We start from the raw sequence: 19,869 nt of genomic DNA on the forward strand, positions 1-19,869 counted from the left end.
TGGGGCCAAACTAGGCTGGAAAGGACAGTAAGGTCTGCATCCTCATTTTTTCTTTGCAATCTTACCAAAGAAACTTGAATCTGGTGGAATCAGTATTGTAGATTTTTTCCTCAAATGTAAAAGAATATGTTTTCTCCAAATTATCCGCTCAGCCAGGTATTTTGGCAACACAATAATTTTAATCTTAAATCAAGACCATTGGATCAGTTTGTTTATTCCACAAAGCTCCCTGAGGAGATCTAGACTACACTTTCTTTCAGCTAATGTTGCCACAGATGTTCAACATTTCCCTAATCTTTTAAATAGGCTCGGAACTTAGACGTATGACAGTCAAAGTGATTAACGAAGATAATTCCAGTTCTGTGATCAAAGGGACAACTAGAAATGATCACACACTGTTGCACCATTGGCCATGCATTGAGGGTGAAGAAATTTAAAAAACTCCTGTAAATGCCCACTGATTTTTCCAGGCTGCAAGGTTTTGAGATGATATCAGATATGTTTAAAGCTCAATGAGATCTTGCCTACTGGGGTCAGTTTAATTTGAGATGATATCAGCTATGTCTAAAGCTCAATTAGACTTTGCCTATCTGTGCAAGTACTTGTCGGTCAGCATATCTTTCTTTTTCCTTTTCTTTTCCTGGTTAGCGTATCTGTTTTCAAAGAATTAGTCATTGGACTTTGTTCATACAATTCACACGCTTCTGTATTCTGATCAAGAACGGACGTGTGCTACTGATAGATTGCACAATTTGTAAGAACCTAAGTTAAAATCATTCAAGCTCAAAGTTTCAACATTAAGGTGAAAAGCTATGTATTCTGAGTAGATCTTTGAGGCTGAGGTTTTCTTATAGATTTCTGTATAGAATTCATGAAAAGAATACCAGCACTGATAAACTGCATGAAATCAGAAAGAAACTCGAGTCACATCTCTTCTTCTTTTATTTGCTATCGTTACTGGTCCTTTTTCTTTCTTTTAAATTTTTTTGGAGACCTCACCATTTCTTGGTTACAGCTTACATGCCACTTCGAAGAACTGGAAGTGCTTAACTGATGCAAACGAATGAGCACTGCTAAGACACAAAAGGCAAAACATGGATACTACTGGATATAGAGGACTTAGCTAGACAAAAAACACTACTAGTACTTGGTACTATGAAAAAAATTTTCTTGTTCCCTTTGTTAGAGTAGTTGTTTTGAGCACTTGAATTCTTGTAGAATTTGATCATCAAAACGTCATCTAACAATTAGAAAACTGTAAATGCTCCCGAATATTTAGTCAAAGCATTAATCTTAATTGGGCCATCCTGAAATTTATGCTGTGGAGGCAATGGCAATCATTCTTAATTTATCCATTGGTTATGCCGTAGGGCAACAAGCTTTACATCCAGCAGAGGAGAGGGAACAGAAGAATCTTAATGCCTTGATAATCACCAGGCCTGTGTTCTCCCCCTCTGACTAATCATTTACTCAGGACAGGATCACCAATCATGAAACTTTTCATTTGATGTATCCTTAGTACCAATGTAAAAACCGTCCATCTGTACATGCCAGTAACATGAAATGGTCGAAACTTCTTGTGCAGGTCCAGCTTCAGCTGCACTCAGACAGTGTCCATCTATGTCTTTATCATAGACGTTGAACTCTTGTTGCTTGGGATCCCACCAAAAGTGGCAAGAGTAGGTAGGTTGTCCAGGCGAATCTGCAAGAAAGACGGTGTTGAATTCACTTCTATCTGCAAGCGATACGTTGCCGAAATCACGACCTTGGGATGATTGACAATGAACAACTAATGCAGGGGAGTCATTTGTGAGGGAATTGTTGATGTGGAGAAATACTTGCTTGTATTCACCATCACCACCCTCAATGACGTGACTTGAGCAAGAAACCTGCAGACATAATTGAGCAAGGAAACAAAGAGAAATGGCAAGCTAGAGTACAAATTTGCTGGCACTACTCATGATGTTAGATGGTGTTTTCCGTTGTTTGGATGTGGATGGATCATGGATAGAGCCCTTATATACCAGAATTGCAGGGAAGGGACAAAAATACCAGTCATTGTGGAATTACGTTCTTGTTCTAGTTCTTGTTCTTTTTTTTTTTTTGGGTAAAAAAATTTAATTTTCTTATTTTCTTTCTATAGAAAGCTTGAACATTTATGTAGGATACAGATCAGCATAAATTACGAGATTTAATTACCTGGATATTGTTTTTCTAATTGGAAATTCAATTTCTACTCGATTTTTTTTAATTGTTTATAGAAATAGTACCACTCCATGTAGCAACTTTATGTTTTCATGATTATAGGAGGAGGAGGGGGGAGCACATAAGAAGAGATAAATGCATGAAGGTCTTAAATTCAGCTACTCCAACAGTATATTTGAGCATGATGTCGTATTCAAATATATGTTGCATCTTTTCTCACAAAAACTTGCGTAAGTTCATAAATCAAAATTAAGGCTCCAATTGAGGTGCCCTCAATTTATTCGATTGTCACTCACAGAAATATTACGTGTCTATGCAAGCCATGCTGATGCTTCCCTAATACAAATTGTAAAAACTCACAATTTATTAATTGAAGCCTTAAATTGTTAGTTGTGAAAATCTATTCTTGACTTTTGTAGGGGTTAAAATCAAAATTAGTATTTTAACTCTAAATTACCTGCCCTCCACTTTTTTTGGCAAATTTCATCTCCTATTTATGCACAAAACTTAGTCAGCAACACTCAATTGATATGACAAATACTATATTCTGACGTTCTTGTGATAAAATACTACTCGACATAGGTTGCTATTTAGAACGATGGTTTTAAAATCTCCTTTTAAAGTAGCAAATTTTAAATTATTTATTTACACATCTATGCCATACTACACGTCTCGAAAACATAAAATTAGTATTCTAAAAAATAACTTGTGTATTTTAAAAAATAATAAAATAAGATGAACGGACTGAATATTAAAAAAAGAAAACCATTATTGTGAAATTATTTATTTTTTAAGCTGCTTATAGAGGTGGTTATATTAATGGGAACCTTGGTAGATTACGAAGCTCATCATCTACAGGCCAGCAATTACCAACTTTGAAATCTTTTACGTATCCATATATTCACCGGGTCATTGGGCTGATATGCAACGTTGAAATGCGCACGCAAAATCTTCTATGCCGAACATGAGCCGTGCGTTGGTTCGGTTTCTGTTCTTTTTTGAGCGTGAAGGAAGCTAAAGCAAATTAGGAAAAAATAGATCAGCATTAGAAAGGCATATGATCTCGCTTTTATCAATTGTAACACCACCACCATCATCATCATCCACCCTATTACAGAGTCCCTCATCACAATACGCTACCCAAAACTTTTCTGCAAAATTTCAAGTATAGCAAAATGCAGACTTACTATGGGGCTGAGGTGGTAGGTAACCCCTACAGGGTGACATCTCATCTGTACACAACTTCCTCATCGTGCTGGAAAACAATGAGCTATATATCAAACTAATAAACTAAGCTTTCCTGTATACATCTGTAGTAAGTACCCCGCTAACAAAAGGTGCTAGTTGCCAAATGCCACTCAAAGAGGCAGCCATTTCACATGCTCCAACTATTGAGGGCCAGGCAACTTGTAGCCCTCACTGTCACAACTTAAATCCCATTTTTACAGCCGAAATGCCTCGTTTGTGAGATGCCTGGTTAAAAGAAAACTTCCAACACCAACAAAGGCTCAGTTCAACAGGCTAGTTAGCACCAAAGTCTACTCTCTCGGTTCAATTTACTCGCTAATCTTCAGACCAAACTTCTTTCAAAACTTTGCTGCAGGCCAATTTCTCCTGCTCTCTTCCTGAAATACACAACAAAATCTCCTTTACTCGTATTTTACAATTCTGGACTCGTGACATTTCCAACTTCCCATATTAAAGGAAGCATGCATCTTCAAGAGCTAGCTGTACACCGCGAGCATATCAATTCATGGATGCGTTCAACAAGCGACTTGTAGCCCATGGTAAATATAATTTACGTGATGAACTCCCATCACACTAATTCACGGCTTCAAAAAAGAGGACTTGAGGTTGCAAATGCCCCCTCTCACACATGGTAAGAACATCCTCCCAGCCACCAATTACCTATATTTCAAACCTCAGATGTTTACTTGTTTCGTGAAACAAAGGTATAGAAGGCATAAAAGCAAGACTAATGGGATTTACCTTCACGGTTTTGTCATCATACATAAGCCACCGTTCATGATCCTGACTGTACGAAAAACAGTGATAATGCTGCCCGTAATAGCAAACCTAGAAAAGAAATTGAAAAAAAAAATTCAACCATTCTTTTTCAAAGATGAGGGTCCATTCACGTTCATCACTAATACAACTAGAATAACCACTTCACAAGCTATCGAAAAGCATTTAAATGCATTAGAAGTTGTTCACTGTACCTTGTCCATGGTGCTGAAAAGATCAGGAATTTTAAGCAACATATTTTTCAGAAGAGGTGTGTATGTGTGTGTGTGTGAGAGAGAGAGAGAGAGAGAGAGAGATAGAGAACAGCCTTTAATGGGAAGGTTTCTCTGTTGACATATTTGTCTTTGCTAAGAGTGTGTCTGAGTATGGGAAAGGGAAACATCCCTCGCCCGCCGGGGAGGGTGGATATTGATGGTGAGAGCCTTTGAAGTGACAGACACTAATCTAAAGTTGGTCTGGACACATATATCTAATGTCAAACAAGTGGAGTGAAAAAATGATGGCTTGAATGAGAGCAACTAAACATATCACAGATTCCTTCCCCCCCCCCCCCCAAACACCAAAAAAAAACCAAAAACAACACCCGAACCCCCATCCAAAACAAAAAAAAGAGCCTTTACTAAAGTGATAAAATATTTGTGAAGTGCATAAATATAGCTCAATTCAAAAGGCAAAGGTACAAAACTAAACATACTATTATATTCAGAAAGAGATTCTCCAAACAACCAAATGCTCTCTGGATATTAGGTAAGAGTAGTTATTAAGGAATTAATAATGGCATGTCTAATTTCCTATGGTTTGCTTTTCAAAGTAAAATCCACCAGATAATTGATATCAAGCAACATATAAGAGCACATCATCCATGTGTAACTTCTTTCAGTTCTCTTATGATCTTGATATGTCATTGGCCACAAATAAGTCAAATAGTGGTCTTGTTATCAAAGACAATTAAACTGGAATCAAGCAAGAAATTATTTATTTATCCAAGGGATAATGTTCAGTGGGATTAAGCATCAATGGTCCAAAACTTAAAAATTGGGATAGGACCAGATGGTAATGCAATCCTTTAATCCCAGGAGTCAACTGATCCTTATGGCTAATGACATTCACCAGAAGCATAGTTAATGCAAAATTATTCAAGCAAGTTTGCGCTCTCCATTCTGTAATTTACCTGCAGAAATCATAGACTTAAAAATTCTATTATTCTTAGATGATCTTCATAACCCCTTGTGAATTTGGAAATATAGTAAACTCTCAAATCCCTCAATAGTATTTTTAGAACTTACCAAGAATAAATGTCATTCATATTCTTGCAACATTTGGTTTTGTAAAAAACTTCCCTTCTTCACATTAGTTCTACTCTGACAATTATACTCCAAAGTTTTATTAAAATATGTATCATATTTGAAGTCTTAGTATTCTATTTTTCAACAAATATGAACCCTTCCCATCCCCACCCCACCCCCTCCCAAAAAAAAAAAAAAAGAAAAAAAAACCAACACCACCACCAAAATAAACTTCTGGGGTCATTGTAGATGTTTTGGTGGTGGCTTAAGATAATCTTAAATGGAATCAGGTAAGATATCTGAAAGCTAAAAAAGAATAAAGAAAATACTGCTAAAATTAGAAAAATGCCAAGGATAAATTAAAAGATGCCACAGATGGAGAGACAGCAGACAATTTGCAAAGTGTCCAATTTGCCCTTGTAATTATCAATTATGAATTTTGGCTGGAATTTTCAACCACAATCAAGAAAGTGAACAATTATTTTAATCATGTATCAAGTGCAGCTTTGAGGTGATCATATAGCTTTTCCCTTATTTCTTTGAAAAAATTACTTACCTGCACAACAGATGTTTCAAGAGTTTTAACTATTTTTAGCCCACAAATAACCAAGCTGTAATATTAGCAAACATAATTTTGTGAAGCTTAAGTAGAATGCTCAAATCATTTAAACCTTCTAACTGTTCAATCAAAATCTCTTAATATTTTTTTCTTATCTTCTCTAGGGATTTGCCAATGTTGTATTTGACATCCAGCATAAAAGTAAAAGAGTTACAAATGATAATTAACCACGACACAGCTTATGTCATCAATTTGAACAATATTCAGTAACCTATTGTGAAGCTTGAGTAGAATGCTTAAACCATTTAAACCTTCTAACTAACTGTTCAATCAAATAGCTATAAATATCATGCAAGGTTCAAAAGCTTCTTCATGAATTCTTTCACAACTCCAACCAAGTGAATTATTCAAAATAAATTACCAACCAAGACAGAAACGCAAAATTCATCTTGTAATATAAAGCTTAATTGTTGTTACCAAGTCTCACTTGATACGAAATGAAGAAACACCAAAAATTCTCTAGAAAAATCAGAGAATCACAAGGAATTCAACATCTTTTAGACATCTGATCACACAACAGCCATCAAAACTCTCATGGGAAATATATGAACTCATGTATGCATACCTACCTTAGCTGCGTCTCTTTTTTTTTTTTTTTAAAATAAATTTCAGAGTACAGGCAGAAGAAAAAGCAACGATTTAGGGGAAAAGGGAAGCAGGAAATCTAATGCTAGTTCTAAACCAAGGATGCTAGTTCTAAATCAAGGAAACCAAGACTCTTGACCAGCATAAGATCCTCTGAAACAGAGAAAAGTAAGCACAATTTAATGGACCTTTGCCTTGCACATCTGCACGTACCACATATTTGTATGCAAGTCTAAGGAACCTCTTATCTGATTATATTGAAATGTTAAAGGATGCAAAAATAAGCAAATGATCAAACTTTTCCAGAAAAATAACAATAGTTGGGACCAGTAATGATAGGACAACTAATCCAGTTTTCAGATACAAGTTCGCTCATAATCACCAAAACATAATCCAAAGATGCATACCACTGAGACCAAACAGTGCCTATTTTTTGGATCAAGACCACGATAAAGGACACTGATATCCATCTCTGTAGATAAGGCTGTCAATGTGGCCGTTATGTCATCAACATGTTCACAGGTATTCTGCCAACCCAAAACTGAAAGATGCATAGGCAAAGAGGTAATTTAGATCTTCTGCAATATCGACAATGAACAAAAAAAGTAGTTCTTTCGACATCCAATTCACTCTTGCATTTAGGCAAAAGACTGAAAAAAACAAAAAAAAAAAAAAAGATAGATACCTGTTGTGAAAACATGTGGTGGGGTCGACAGAATATGATGGATGTAGTTAAGCTTTCCACAGCCACCAGCTTCAGGATCACAAGCTAATTGGTGATTCATCTCAACAAGGTTCAGAAGCTCATCAAAAGAGCTTTCTGGACACATAACCTGAAAGGTATCTGCAGACAACCACATTTTTGGTTAAGAGGATAAGAGTTTCCACTATCATTTATGTAATAAACTTGGATATTTGACCAGACTCAAACATAATATACCTTCATAGTACGCAGAGCACTGGCATTGATATTGTGGAAGAATGAAGTGTACTTTAAATGTCTGGACTCCAGACCACAATTGTAACAATTCATTCTTTCAAATATGTCCATGCCAAAAAGAGAATGTGAAACGCAAGCACCATTTGTGCAATCCCAAAAGCCCATGCAGTTGCTATCTAATGATTTGGCATCAGAAGTACACATGGTTGAGGTAAATAATCGATGAAGGCAATCAAATATGACACCCAACACTTCAGAAGCATCATTCATCTGTCCCTGTATGTAGCATTTGTGTTAGCCAAAATTTATGAACTGAGGAGTAATCAGACACCACAAGCATTCACTCCTGTAGGTTTTACAGGCTAATAAAATTGCAGATAGAAGGAAAACTTGAAAAAAAAATAAATAATAAAGAAGAACCATCAGAAACAGCTCAAAGATTTACTTCTTGGAAGAAATTACTATACGGATAGAGGTTGCTAAGAGCAATTCTCAGGGAAGTAGGGGCAACAGCTTCTCTTCGTGCATCCACTGAAGCAGTGTTCAGAGCAGAAAAAATATCATGTAATGCACATACAACACAAGGATCCCAACATGTACATGTTCTGATAATGACCTCCTCAAAAATTCATCTCGAAACCGTTGTAACTTGTAAGTGCCACAAAGACTGAAAATAAAAGACGCCAAAAATAACAGAGCTCAGCATAGACATGATACTTGAAGATAAAAAAACCAAGCTAATCGTTGACCCCAAGAAGAAGCCAACACCACAATGACAAAGTAATACAGGGAAAAGGTTCCTATATCAAACCTGAATAATGACATTTAAAAAGCAATTGTATTCGCCAATTTCATTCTTTAACCCTGTACCATATACATCCATCTGATCTAAGGTTTCAGTCATGATCTCATCAGCTTAAATGACTGAGTCAGTTGTTGCAGGAAAGGTTTTGGGTGGCATTCCCAACTTCGCTGCAAGAGGCAATTTCTGATGCTTGTGAAAAGAATCTGGCATTAAAAACACAAAAAGATGGAAACATCAGGTATAAGAAACTATAACAATGAATTTGCAAGTAAGTACATCACCATGAAATATCTCTAATGATCAGACTAAATTTAGTCATGGTCCCTGGGTCAAAACCCAAGAAAGTTAGTTGTGTTCCAATCATTACCAAATTCACCAAACCACCTTATCCTTTAGTAATTTTTTATTTTGCAGACAAGTACTGATTAAGCCAGGAAATTTTGTTCATGATCACATCAAATAGGTTTGGGAAAAGCCAGAAATCAGGCCAAGTTATCTTCCAAAATGAGGAAACTAATCTTTTTCATATAAGAGATCCCATTCATTCTTGTGGGCAAATTTTCCAACATAGTACATGCAAAAGGAAGCTTTAGACAAGCTGAACGAGGCTGTACTCAGAAGAGAATAAGGTCATTCTGCATCTTCCAAAAAAATTGGTATCAGGAAAAAAATTGCTCACTTGTTTGTAGAAGACTCTGACAAAAACAATCCAAATATATGCATGTTCACTACAGACAGAAACAACACAACAATCACATACATGTATAAAATTACATACATAAATACATGCATGTATACGTAAATCATCAGTGACCCACTGCAATTCTTGATTTCTCCAAAAAAAAAAGACTAAAAGCAAATAACAGCACTCAAAACACAGAGATAGGAAAACACGCAATGGATTCTTGATAGACAGCACAAGATTTTAAATCTTAAAAAAATGAAAAGTTCAAAAGATTATACTAATTCTAATATGCTACACAGGTAAAATATACAACGTGAACTGTAAGTGGAACTGATGACTCACTAAATAATTAGCTAAACCAGCAAACAAAATAATTTAAAACAAAGAATAAGCATATCATGTCTTGAGAAAGAAACAAACCAAGACTTTGGCGTACAGCTTTCTTGAGGTCAGCTTGGAACCTTTCTTCATCATCCTCCTCTGCCTGTAGTTGTCTCAATGTCTTTGTTGCATCATCTGCAGGATAAGAACAATGATATTTTTCCTCCAAAAAAAAGAAAAAGAAAGAATAATTTTATCCTGTAAATCTTACTAAAAGATGAACTCAAGTAAAAAGATATCATAGGAAATCTTAAAAGTTAATTCTGCAGAAAAAGAAACTAAAACAAAAGAACAGGAGTGTTAATCTTTCAAATAATTGTGCAGTTGTAACATAATACAGTAAATCTCTTAAAAACATGCCATTAGGATGAGCACCAAATATGATAGAAATCAGTGTGTGCATCAAAAAAAGACAGGAGAATACTGTAAATGTTACATGAAATAACAAAAGCAATGTAAACTGATAGAAATCAGTGTGTGTATCAAAAAAAGACCGGAGAATACTATAAACGTTACATGAAGTTACAAAAACAATGTAAAATGAAAACATGTGTGATTTGAAGAAAAGTTAATTCCATTACAATGACAATAAAAATTCACGAAGCTCAGTTTCTGAATCATTTTGCATGTACATGAGGTTGCACATTTAACTCTAAGCCAAGGACCAAAAAACCCCTTCAATCACGTGTAGGAGAGCACTGCTGCCACCACCACAGAAGAAAGTGAAACAAGAAGAAGAAAACAATGAAAGGGAGCAAACTCAAACGATAATGATCATAAAAAAAGACAAGAAGGTTGGAACCCAATAACATCCAGTTGACTGAGAATCAGCTGGAAACTACAAGAACAAAACCAACATACCAATGTCTCGATGCATGACAAACTGGAAACTACAAGAAAGTTAAAACCAAAAGACACTCAAACAGATCAGCTAGTTAACTCGGAAAAATAAATCAAAAAATTGTTAACTAGCAAATGGCTAGGTGAGAAAGATTATGCACAAAGATGAATTCAAAATAGATACTTAATCGTTCACCTAAAACCATCAAAGGAACACATTCTATGACAGGGCGCCAGACTTAGGATCAACAGAGTCTTCAAATCATTCTGAAGTCTTATACAGTTGTTAAAGTTCCCATTTGAGTACTGATCTTATGAGCAAATCATAAACTAAAATTCAACTTAAAACTGTTTCCAAAATAATACACATCAAAAGAGTCTTCATTATAAAGTGAAATGTATATATTGAACTCACCATGTGCTTCATCCAAGGGTCTCAATTCCAAGTTTTCCTTTTCTGATAGCACGGGCTGGTTAAGTCTAGCTGCACATTTTTGCCATTTATTTCTCCTGCCTGACCGTCGATCAGAAAGCAAAAGGCCATCCTCTAAGCTTCCCCCGTTGGGCAAGCCTATAAGACATGGCCAATGTGATACCCCGAATTTTAGGACAATGTTTTCTCTCGTTCTTTTAAAATTTCGATTTCTTTCTTTTGTCTTGTTTTAACACATTGTTTTTTTAATTGGACACTTTAAATTTAAATCAAAACCCTAGTTTTATTTGTGACTAAAAGGTTATTATGTAATTGAGTTTGTGTATGACAATACATATTTTATTATAGGTAATTATAGTGATTGGGTGATTAGTGGAGTAATTGAGGTGTAATTAGGTTTTTGGAATATATCAAGTATGTAAATTGTGGAGTAAATTGGTAGGATTGTGAATTTAATTGGGCCATAGTGTGACTTTTGGTTAATTACAAGTTGCTAGACTTCCTAAAGGTTCCATGATATTCCTAAGCTTAATTGTGATTGGCCAATCAAAAAGGTAGTGGACTTTGATCAAGGGACTTAGTATTAATCTACTTAGCAAGACAAAAGCCAAAAGAAACAAGCAAAGTTTCGGCCAGCTTGTGGAAGAAATGAAGAAAGGAAAAACCGAGAGACATAAGAGAAAGAACAAGAGAAAAATTCTGGTTTTGTATAACCCATCCAACTATCAATGGTAGAGATTATGGCATAAGATGATGGCAGAAATTGTGGCAAAGATTATGGCATAAATCATGCCCACGATTTGTTCATTAATTGTGTATATATAGTTACCTAGAATAGAATATCATTAATTAGGACATTAGCTGTAATTAGCTATGTATAGATGACTACCTAAAATAGATTGTACAGAAATTCTTATTTAAGGGAAATGATCATGAAGTAAAAAGGGCATTCAGCCAATTTACTCAAAAGTTTGACATGGTACCAGAGCTAGTCTCTTGAATCCATAGCTGGATATTTGAATCATTTGGTTAGTTTTCTGGGTTGATTAATTTCTAATCAACATTTTGGCTTTGAGATTTTTTTTTTCTGTCTCATTTTTTAAGAATGTCTATTGAGAATTCGTTTGGAAGCTCCCCTACAGAGACTTCGGCTATCAAGTTTACAGGAAAGAATTATGCGGCCTGGGAATTTCAATTTAGAATGTTTCTGAAAGGGAAGGAGCTTTGGGGTCACATTGATGGGACTTCTCCTGCTCCCGAAAATGAGAAAGAACTTGGTCAATGGGAGGCAAAGGATGCTAGAATTATTTCTTGGATTTTAGCCTCCATTGAAGCCCATATGGTGAACAATTTGCGTTCATTTGGTACAGCTAGGGAGATGTGGGGTTATCTGCAGTGCATATATCATCAAAATAATACTGCAAGACGATTTCAGCTTGAACACGAGATTAGTACCTTCAGTCAAGGTAATCTCTCTATTGAGCAATATTATTCTGGATTTATTAATTTATGGAGCGAATATACTGGTCTTATCTACTCTAAGGTACCTAAGGAGGCCTTAGGCAGCCTTCAATAGGTTCATGAAGTTAGTATGCGTGATCAATTTTTGATGAAACTGAGATCAGAATTTGAGGTTACTCGGGGTGGATTGCTGAATAGAAATCCGGTTCCTTCTTTGGATGTTTGTCTTGGTGAATTATTACGGGAAGAACAGTGATTGGCTACACAATCTGTTCTAAGTGCATCTGGAGGGACATCAGAAGTTGTCAATGTTGCTTATGCTGCACAAGGGAGGAATAAAGGAAAGGGATCAATGCAGTGCTACAGCTGCAAGGAGTTTGGACATATTGCTCGCAACTGTGGTAAGAAATTTTGTAATTACTGTAAACAGAATGGACATATTATCAAGGACTGTCCTACACGACCAGAAAACAGGCGCGCTCAAGCTTTTCACGCTGCAGTTCCAGATCCTACTGTTATTGGTCCTACACTTACAACCACCAGCACCAATCAGGTTGTTATTACTCCATAATTGGTCCAACAGATGATTCTCACAGCGTTTTCTGCCCTTGGGCTTCAGGGCCAAGGTAAGACAATCTCGTCTACTTGGTTTGTTGATTCTGGAGCATCCAATCATATGACCGGCTCTACTGATTCGTTACAGAATTTGCAGCAGTATACTGGTAGACAAAATAGACAGATTGCTAATGGTAGTAATCTTCCAATTACAGCCATTGGTGATCTTGGACATTCTTTTCGTCATGTTTTTGTCGCTCCTAAGTTGTCTACTAGTTTAATTTCTGTTGGTCAGTTGGTGGATGATAATTGTACTGTCAACTTCTCTCGTGATGGTTGTCGTGTGCAGGATCAGATGTCGGGGAAGGTGATCGCAAGGGGGCCTAAAGTGGGAAGATTATTTCCGTTGCAATTTGCTATTCCTAAACCTTTATCTTTAGCTTCTATGATTGTTGAAAATAAGGTTGACGTTTGGCATAGGCGATTAGGTCATCCAAATAATGTGATATTATCTAATTTGATGAAGCATGGTCTTCTTGAACAAAAAGATCAGTGTTCTACTCATGCATTGTCTCTTGATTGTTCTGCTTGTAAGTTAGGAAAGAGCAAAACTTTACATTTTCCTACTTCTGGTAGTCATGCTAATGCAATTTTGAGATAATACACAGTGATGTTTGGGGCATTACTCCTGTCATTTCACATGCGCATTATAGATATTTTGTGACGTTCATTGATGACTATAGTCGGTTCACATGGATATATTTTTTGCGCACCAAAGCTGAGGTATTTACTGTTTTTCAAACTTTTGTGGCTTATATTGAGACACAATTTTCCACAACTATTAAGATTTTCCGATCTGATAATGGTGGCGAATATGTGTCACATAACTTTCAAGCCTTCTTGCAATATAAAGGCATTCTCTCTCAGCGATCATGTCCTTATACGCCCCAACAGAATGGGGTGGCTGAGCGTAAAAACCGTCACCTGTTGGATATTGTTCGAACATTACTCTTACAGTCTACAGTGCCGTCTAAATTTTGGGTTGAAGCTTTGACAACTGCAGTATATTTGATTAATCGTCTGTCTTCTCAACAATTGGGTTTCGACTCTCCTTATTATCGTCTTTTTGGTGTCCATCCTGATTATCACATGTTACACCCATTTGGCTGTGTTTGTTTTGTTCACTTGCCACCTCATGAGCGTCACAAGCTTACAGCCCAATCAGTTCGGTGTGCTTTTATGGGTTATAGCACCACTCAGAAAGGATTTTTATGATATGATGCTGTTGCTAATCGTTTCCACGTTTCTCGAAATGTAATTTTCTTTGAGCATGAGTACTATTTTCAGCAGCATGTCTTACCTTCCAAGCGTGTCCTTCTTCCTAGCTTTGATGATATCTCGCTACCAATTGAGCGTTTTAAACCCGGCATTGTCTATCAACGACGCAGGGATTCATCATCTCAAATCCTTCCCAACCCAGAACCCATGCCTGCTCCAGTGGTTCTTCGAAGATCTTCTCGTATCCGTCAACCTCCTACTAGGTATGGCTTCTCTGCTACTTTATCTAATACTGCAGTTCCTACCTCTTATTCTCAAGCAACTAAGCATGCATGTTGGGTAAAAGCTATGCAAGAAGAACTTCATGCTCTCCAGGAGAATCATACTTGGGATATTGTTCCATGTCCTAGTGGTGTTAAGCCCATTGGTTGTAAGTGGATCTATTCCATTAAGCTACGGTCTGATGGCTCGCTTGATCGATATAAAGCGAGGTTGGTGGCACTTGGTAATAAACAAGAATATGGAATAAATTATGAGGAGACATTTGCCCCCGTCGCAAAGATGACAACCGTGCGCCTTGTTCTAGCTATTGCTGCTTCTAAGGGCTGGTCATTGCGACAAATGGATGTTAAGAATGCCTTTTTGCATGGGGATCTTAAAGAAGAAATTTATATGACTCCACCATCAGGATTATTTTCTACACATTCATTTGATGTTTGTAAGTTGAAACGATCACTCTATGGTTTGAAACAGGCTCCACGTGCTTGGTTTGATAAATTTCGCTCTACGCTTCTTAATTTCTCATTTGTCCAAAGCCAGTATGACTCCTCTTTGTTTCTTTGCAAGACACCTAAAGGAATTGTCCTGCTTCTGGTATATGTTGATGATATTGTTATTACAGGGACTGCTACTGACTTGATTTCTAAGCTTCAAGACCATCTTCAGACTTCTTTTCATATGAAGGACTTGGGTCCTTTACAGTATTTTTTAGGTCTTCAGGTGCGTTCCACCTCAGCTGGTATCTTCTTATACCAGCATAAATACATTCAAGAGTTAATTGCTTTGGCTGGCCTTCAAGATGGTCGTTCAGTTGATATTCCCTTGGAGGTGAATATTAAATATCGTCATGATGAGGGTGCTTTTCTATCTGATCCTTCTTTATATAGACAGCTGGTAGGCAGCCTCAATTATCTGACTATTACTCGGCCTGATATTTCTTTTGCTGTTCAACAAGTCAGTCAATTTATGCAAGCCCCTAGGCATCTTCATCTCGCCGCTGTTCGTCGCATTGTTCGCTATTTGAAAGGCACTTCTGCCCGAGATCTTTTCTTTCAAGTCGACTCTCCTATTAGTCTGGTTGCATACAGTGATGCTGATTGGGCTGGTTGTTCTGATACTAGATGTTCCATTACCGGTTGGTGCATGTTTATTGGTAACTCTCTCGTTTCTTGGAAAAGCAAGAAGCAAGATCGGGTGTCTAAGTCTTCTACTGAGTCTGAATATCGGGCCATGTCCTCTGCATGTTCTGAAATTGTTTGGCTTCGTGGATTGTTGGGTGAACTTGGGTTTCCTCAAATTGAGCCTACTCCACTCCATGCAGATAACACTAGTGCTATTCAAATTGCTGCCAACCCAGTATTTCATGAGCGTACCAAGCACATTGAAGTAGATTGTCACTCTATTCGTGAAGCATATGATGCTCATATCATCTCTCTTCCACATATCACCACTGCTCTCCAAACTGCTGATGTGTTTACTAAGGCTCTTTCCAAACCTAGACATCAGTTTCTTGTTGACAAATTGATGCTAGCTGATCACCCCGCATCAATTTGAGGGGGGATATCAATGGTAGAGATTATGGCATAAGATGATGGCAGAAATTGTGGCAAAGATTATGGCATAAATCATGCCCACGATTTGTTCATTAATTGTGTATATATAGTTACCTAGAATAGAATATCAGTAATTAGGACATTAGCTGTAATTAGCTATGTATAGATGACTACCTAAAATAGATTGTACAGAAATTCTTGTTTAAGGGAAATGATCATGAAGTAAAAAGGGCATTCAGCCAATTTACTCAAAAGTTTGACACCAACAAGCTTGGGAGTTAGAGCAAAAGAAAGCTAAGGAACTTGGTTCTTGAAGTGCAACCTTGTGAACCCATCTTTGGAAGGTAAAACAGTTTTGAACTCTTGTAAAAGCTTATAGCAATTGAGTAGAAATGTTGATTTTGTTGTAAGATGCTAATAAGGGTTAATGATGGTTTATATATCACTTTTGTGGGTTTCTGTGGAGGATTTGGTGATTTCTATGGTGGTTTGAGAAAATTCCAGAATTGAGATTTCTTATGGTTCAGTTCTGCCCGTTTCTATTTGAGTATGTTAGAGACCGAATTAGCCTTAGCTCAAAACATGAAAGTTGTAGGGAATGATGTTTTATAGTTTCCTGTAAAATTTCAACTCAATCGGAGCAACGTAACCTATAAAAAAATCGAAATATCCTGACTACCATAGGAGTAAAGTCAGTGGACAGTTTTGACAGTGCACCAAGTTGGTCGTATTTATTCACCTTGATACATACTGAACTAGCATTTAGTCAAAACACGAAAATTGTAGTGCTATCTCTTAGCTTTCAACGCCCCTGGAATCACCTCAATCGGATTTCGGTAGCTTGAGTTATTATCGTTTACGCATAATGCGGTTAACTAGCCCGAATGTGAGATTTTGGTTCTGTAATCCGGACTTTTGACTTAGATACACTATGAACTGGGCTGAGTTGTCTTCATCAAAGTTGTAGGCCTTTGTCTTACCTTCGAAACGGTATAAATTTCACCCCAATCCGATAAGCGTAGCTTTGGTTGTGCTCGTTACGCTAAGTGACGGCAAATCTGTCTTTTGTTTTATAACTTAAACTTCATTTCCGGACATTTTTCTAGTTTGATTTCGTACTTGTATGACTTTGAGCCTATTGAACGGCTATTGAAATGAGATAATTTTGTGTATGACTTTGGGGCTTTATTGTGATTGAGTTGAAATGTGATTTGTAATGTCTTGTAGGATGGAAAATAAGGAATTTAAGGGGAAGTGCTGTCCAATCTTTAAAAACGTTTAATCGCTGTGAGTTTGGGTTAATTCTTGGTAGAATGAAGAGCTTGGACTTAATCGAGGAAAACTGTCTATGATGGATGAGAATTAAGAGCCGTGGTTGGTGAGTGACCCAAACTATTTCCAATGCTCCTTATGAACTGTTTCTTGCATTATTTACTCGATTGCATATCATGTGTGCTTGCATGTGAATTCATGACATGATTTGGCTCCAATGAGTTCTTGAGAAGTCTTGTGCTGAACACTAACGTCTCCACCACTCTTTACTTGGAGCAAGTGGCTCCCTATCACTGTTTCACTGTTACTGAATCAATTTGAGCGTTGGATGTTTAAGTACAATGATTTCACTGGTTCACGAGAGCAATAAACGTACATTGGATTACTAATTCATGACATCATTGAAATGAACTATTGAGAAACTGATTTGATGACTGCTTTTACTGGTTATTCGCTGAGTTTCTAGCTCACCCCCAAATGTTTTCTTCTCCCCACAAGGCTGAGGCAAAGGAAGCGCTTGTATTACGTTATTTGTGGGACTGGATGACATATATCTTGTACAGTTTAGATTTGGATTCATTTTGTGTAATAGTTGGGCTAGTGTGACTGTTCGGAATTGAAGTGGATGTATGTGTACGTTCCACGCTTAGAATTAGTTTCCGCTTCGCTTATGATATGTAACTCTTGGAGAATTTGATGTATTATTTGAGTTGTACCTTGTAATTTATTTGAGAACTGTAGTGAGTGAGTGAGTCCCGACGAGAGTTGGGTAGGCGGTCCGCCAAACCCTTTGATACGCCTTAGGGGGTGGTGGGGCTGTCACAGCCAACTCCAAGAAGTTACAAGCATTCCAATTCTAAAAATCCTTGCAAAAACAAATTAACATTTACACGGCCAAGTAAAGTTACCAGCTTTTTGTCCAACTCCTCCAACTCCATCCTCTGGAAAACCTTCCATGGCATTTGAAAATCCATTCCTCTGTACCATGGGTTCCTAAAAGTTGCAGGTCATAAGTTACAGTCTGTTCAATAATGTCCTCTGCAAACTACACAATAAGCAGCACTTGACAAGATATGACTCAAAGAAAGAAAGCTGAAAGGCACCAAATATCCATCTATTTTTTATTCCAGGAGTTACAAATATAAAATACTCACTTTTTTTCTATATTTCCATTGGACATTGACATCATGATCATCTTGCTGTTGCTTCAAGTAAGTATCAGAGTGAGCAATTGCTGCAACTTTTTCTGGATTTATCCCCACAGTTCTTTTATGTTGCTCAGCTAGATGCTTCTGTTTAGCTTCATTTTCAATACGCCTTTGATATTCCAAAGTTTCTTCTAGCTTTCTCTCCTGAGCTTCAAGTTCAATTCTACGCCTGACTTCCTCTTCCTCTTGTTCTAAGGTGTCACCATTTCTAGCATTCACTATCTCAGCCTGTATATCTTCTCCCTTGTGTGCGACTGGATATGAGCTGCAACAAAACCTTACTAGTATTTATAATACAAAGATCAACTTCAGATCATTCACATTAACATGCTCAAAGACTAGAAAACAAACATACATTTCTTTAGTAGTCTCTGAGGAAAGCATATGTAGCTCACTGCCGCTATTAGCCTGAAAAGGAATAAATTGCCAACCATAAATGCTCCAGCTGAGCAATAAACTACCAACTAGGAAGGCAGTAACACAAAGGGATATCTCAACACAAAATTCGAACCTTTGAATCCTTGCTCTTTTTCTTATCCTTTGTTTTCTCATGCATATGACGAGCATTATCACTTCCTCCGCTGCTGCCATTCTTAGAATCAAGAGCAAGTTCTGCCAAAAATGCTTCTCTGGCGGCATCAGATTTCTCTGTGGCATCTTTCTCCGCAAGATCCTCCAAGTGAGCCTGGAAAAAGGGAACATAAAGAAAGACAACAAGACAAAGCCATCAAAATTAAAAAGTGAGCAAAAGCATAAGATGAGTCAACTAGAAGGTAAGAAAGTCCAAAACAAACCCGCATATATGACTTCACTAGGGGTACTAAGATTGCCCGGTAATCAAAAGCAGATGCAGGCTCAAGTTTAGCTTCCAACTGCTGCATCGTAGCTATTACTCGCATAATTCTTGCATCAATTTTACTGAGCTGCATTTACAGAAAGTAAGGATAAGTAGCATAGTAGTACAATTCACATGTAGGAAAAGGATCAATCAATGAGTAAAGCACCAACCTCAACAGACACACGTTCTTTTTGTCTAGATATCGCAACTTCTATACAGGAGTCAACCTGATGCAGATAATCCCTCGTTCTCCCACTTTTTTGATTTTTTTTTTGCCAGATACGATAGACCTGAAGAGACTCAAGGGGAAACCAGTGGGGACTGAACCACCACCGGTCCAAACGAGAGACTACACACCCATTTGGAACCACTTTTAAAGTGGCTGGCCACATATAGTGGTAGATGGTGGAAAGCAAGGTTCGAATTCTTGACCTTTCATCCCACCAAGCCTTACGAGCCTTACTTGACTAAGCACTTACTTTAGTTTTGAACCGAGAAGAACTGTAAGGAAAACAAACAACTTATTTGTGCCAACAACAATGCCCTTTGTTACCATTTCTGCAAGGTTTGTACAACAAACTTATCAAGGGATGTGCAATATGATCTGTGCAATGTCTGATG

At 37.2% G+C, this 19,869-nt stretch overlaps 1 pseudogene; it reads right to left on the minus strand.

The window, feature by feature from the left end:
- Positions 1-3,250: 3,250 nt before the first annotated feature.
- Positions 3,251-19,804, minus strand: LOC113696628 (uncharacterized; annotated as a pseudogene).
- Between the last annotated feature and the right edge of the window lie 65 nt (positions 19,805-19,869).

This window comes from Coffea arabica, chromosome 6e (genome assembly GCF_036785885.1).
Source record: "Coffea arabica cultivar ET-39 chromosome 6e, Coffea Arabica ET-39 HiFi, whole genome shotgun sequence".
Taxonomy (NCBI): domain Eukaryota; kingdom Viridiplantae; phylum Streptophyta; class Magnoliopsida; order Gentianales; family Rubiaceae; genus Coffea; species Coffea arabica.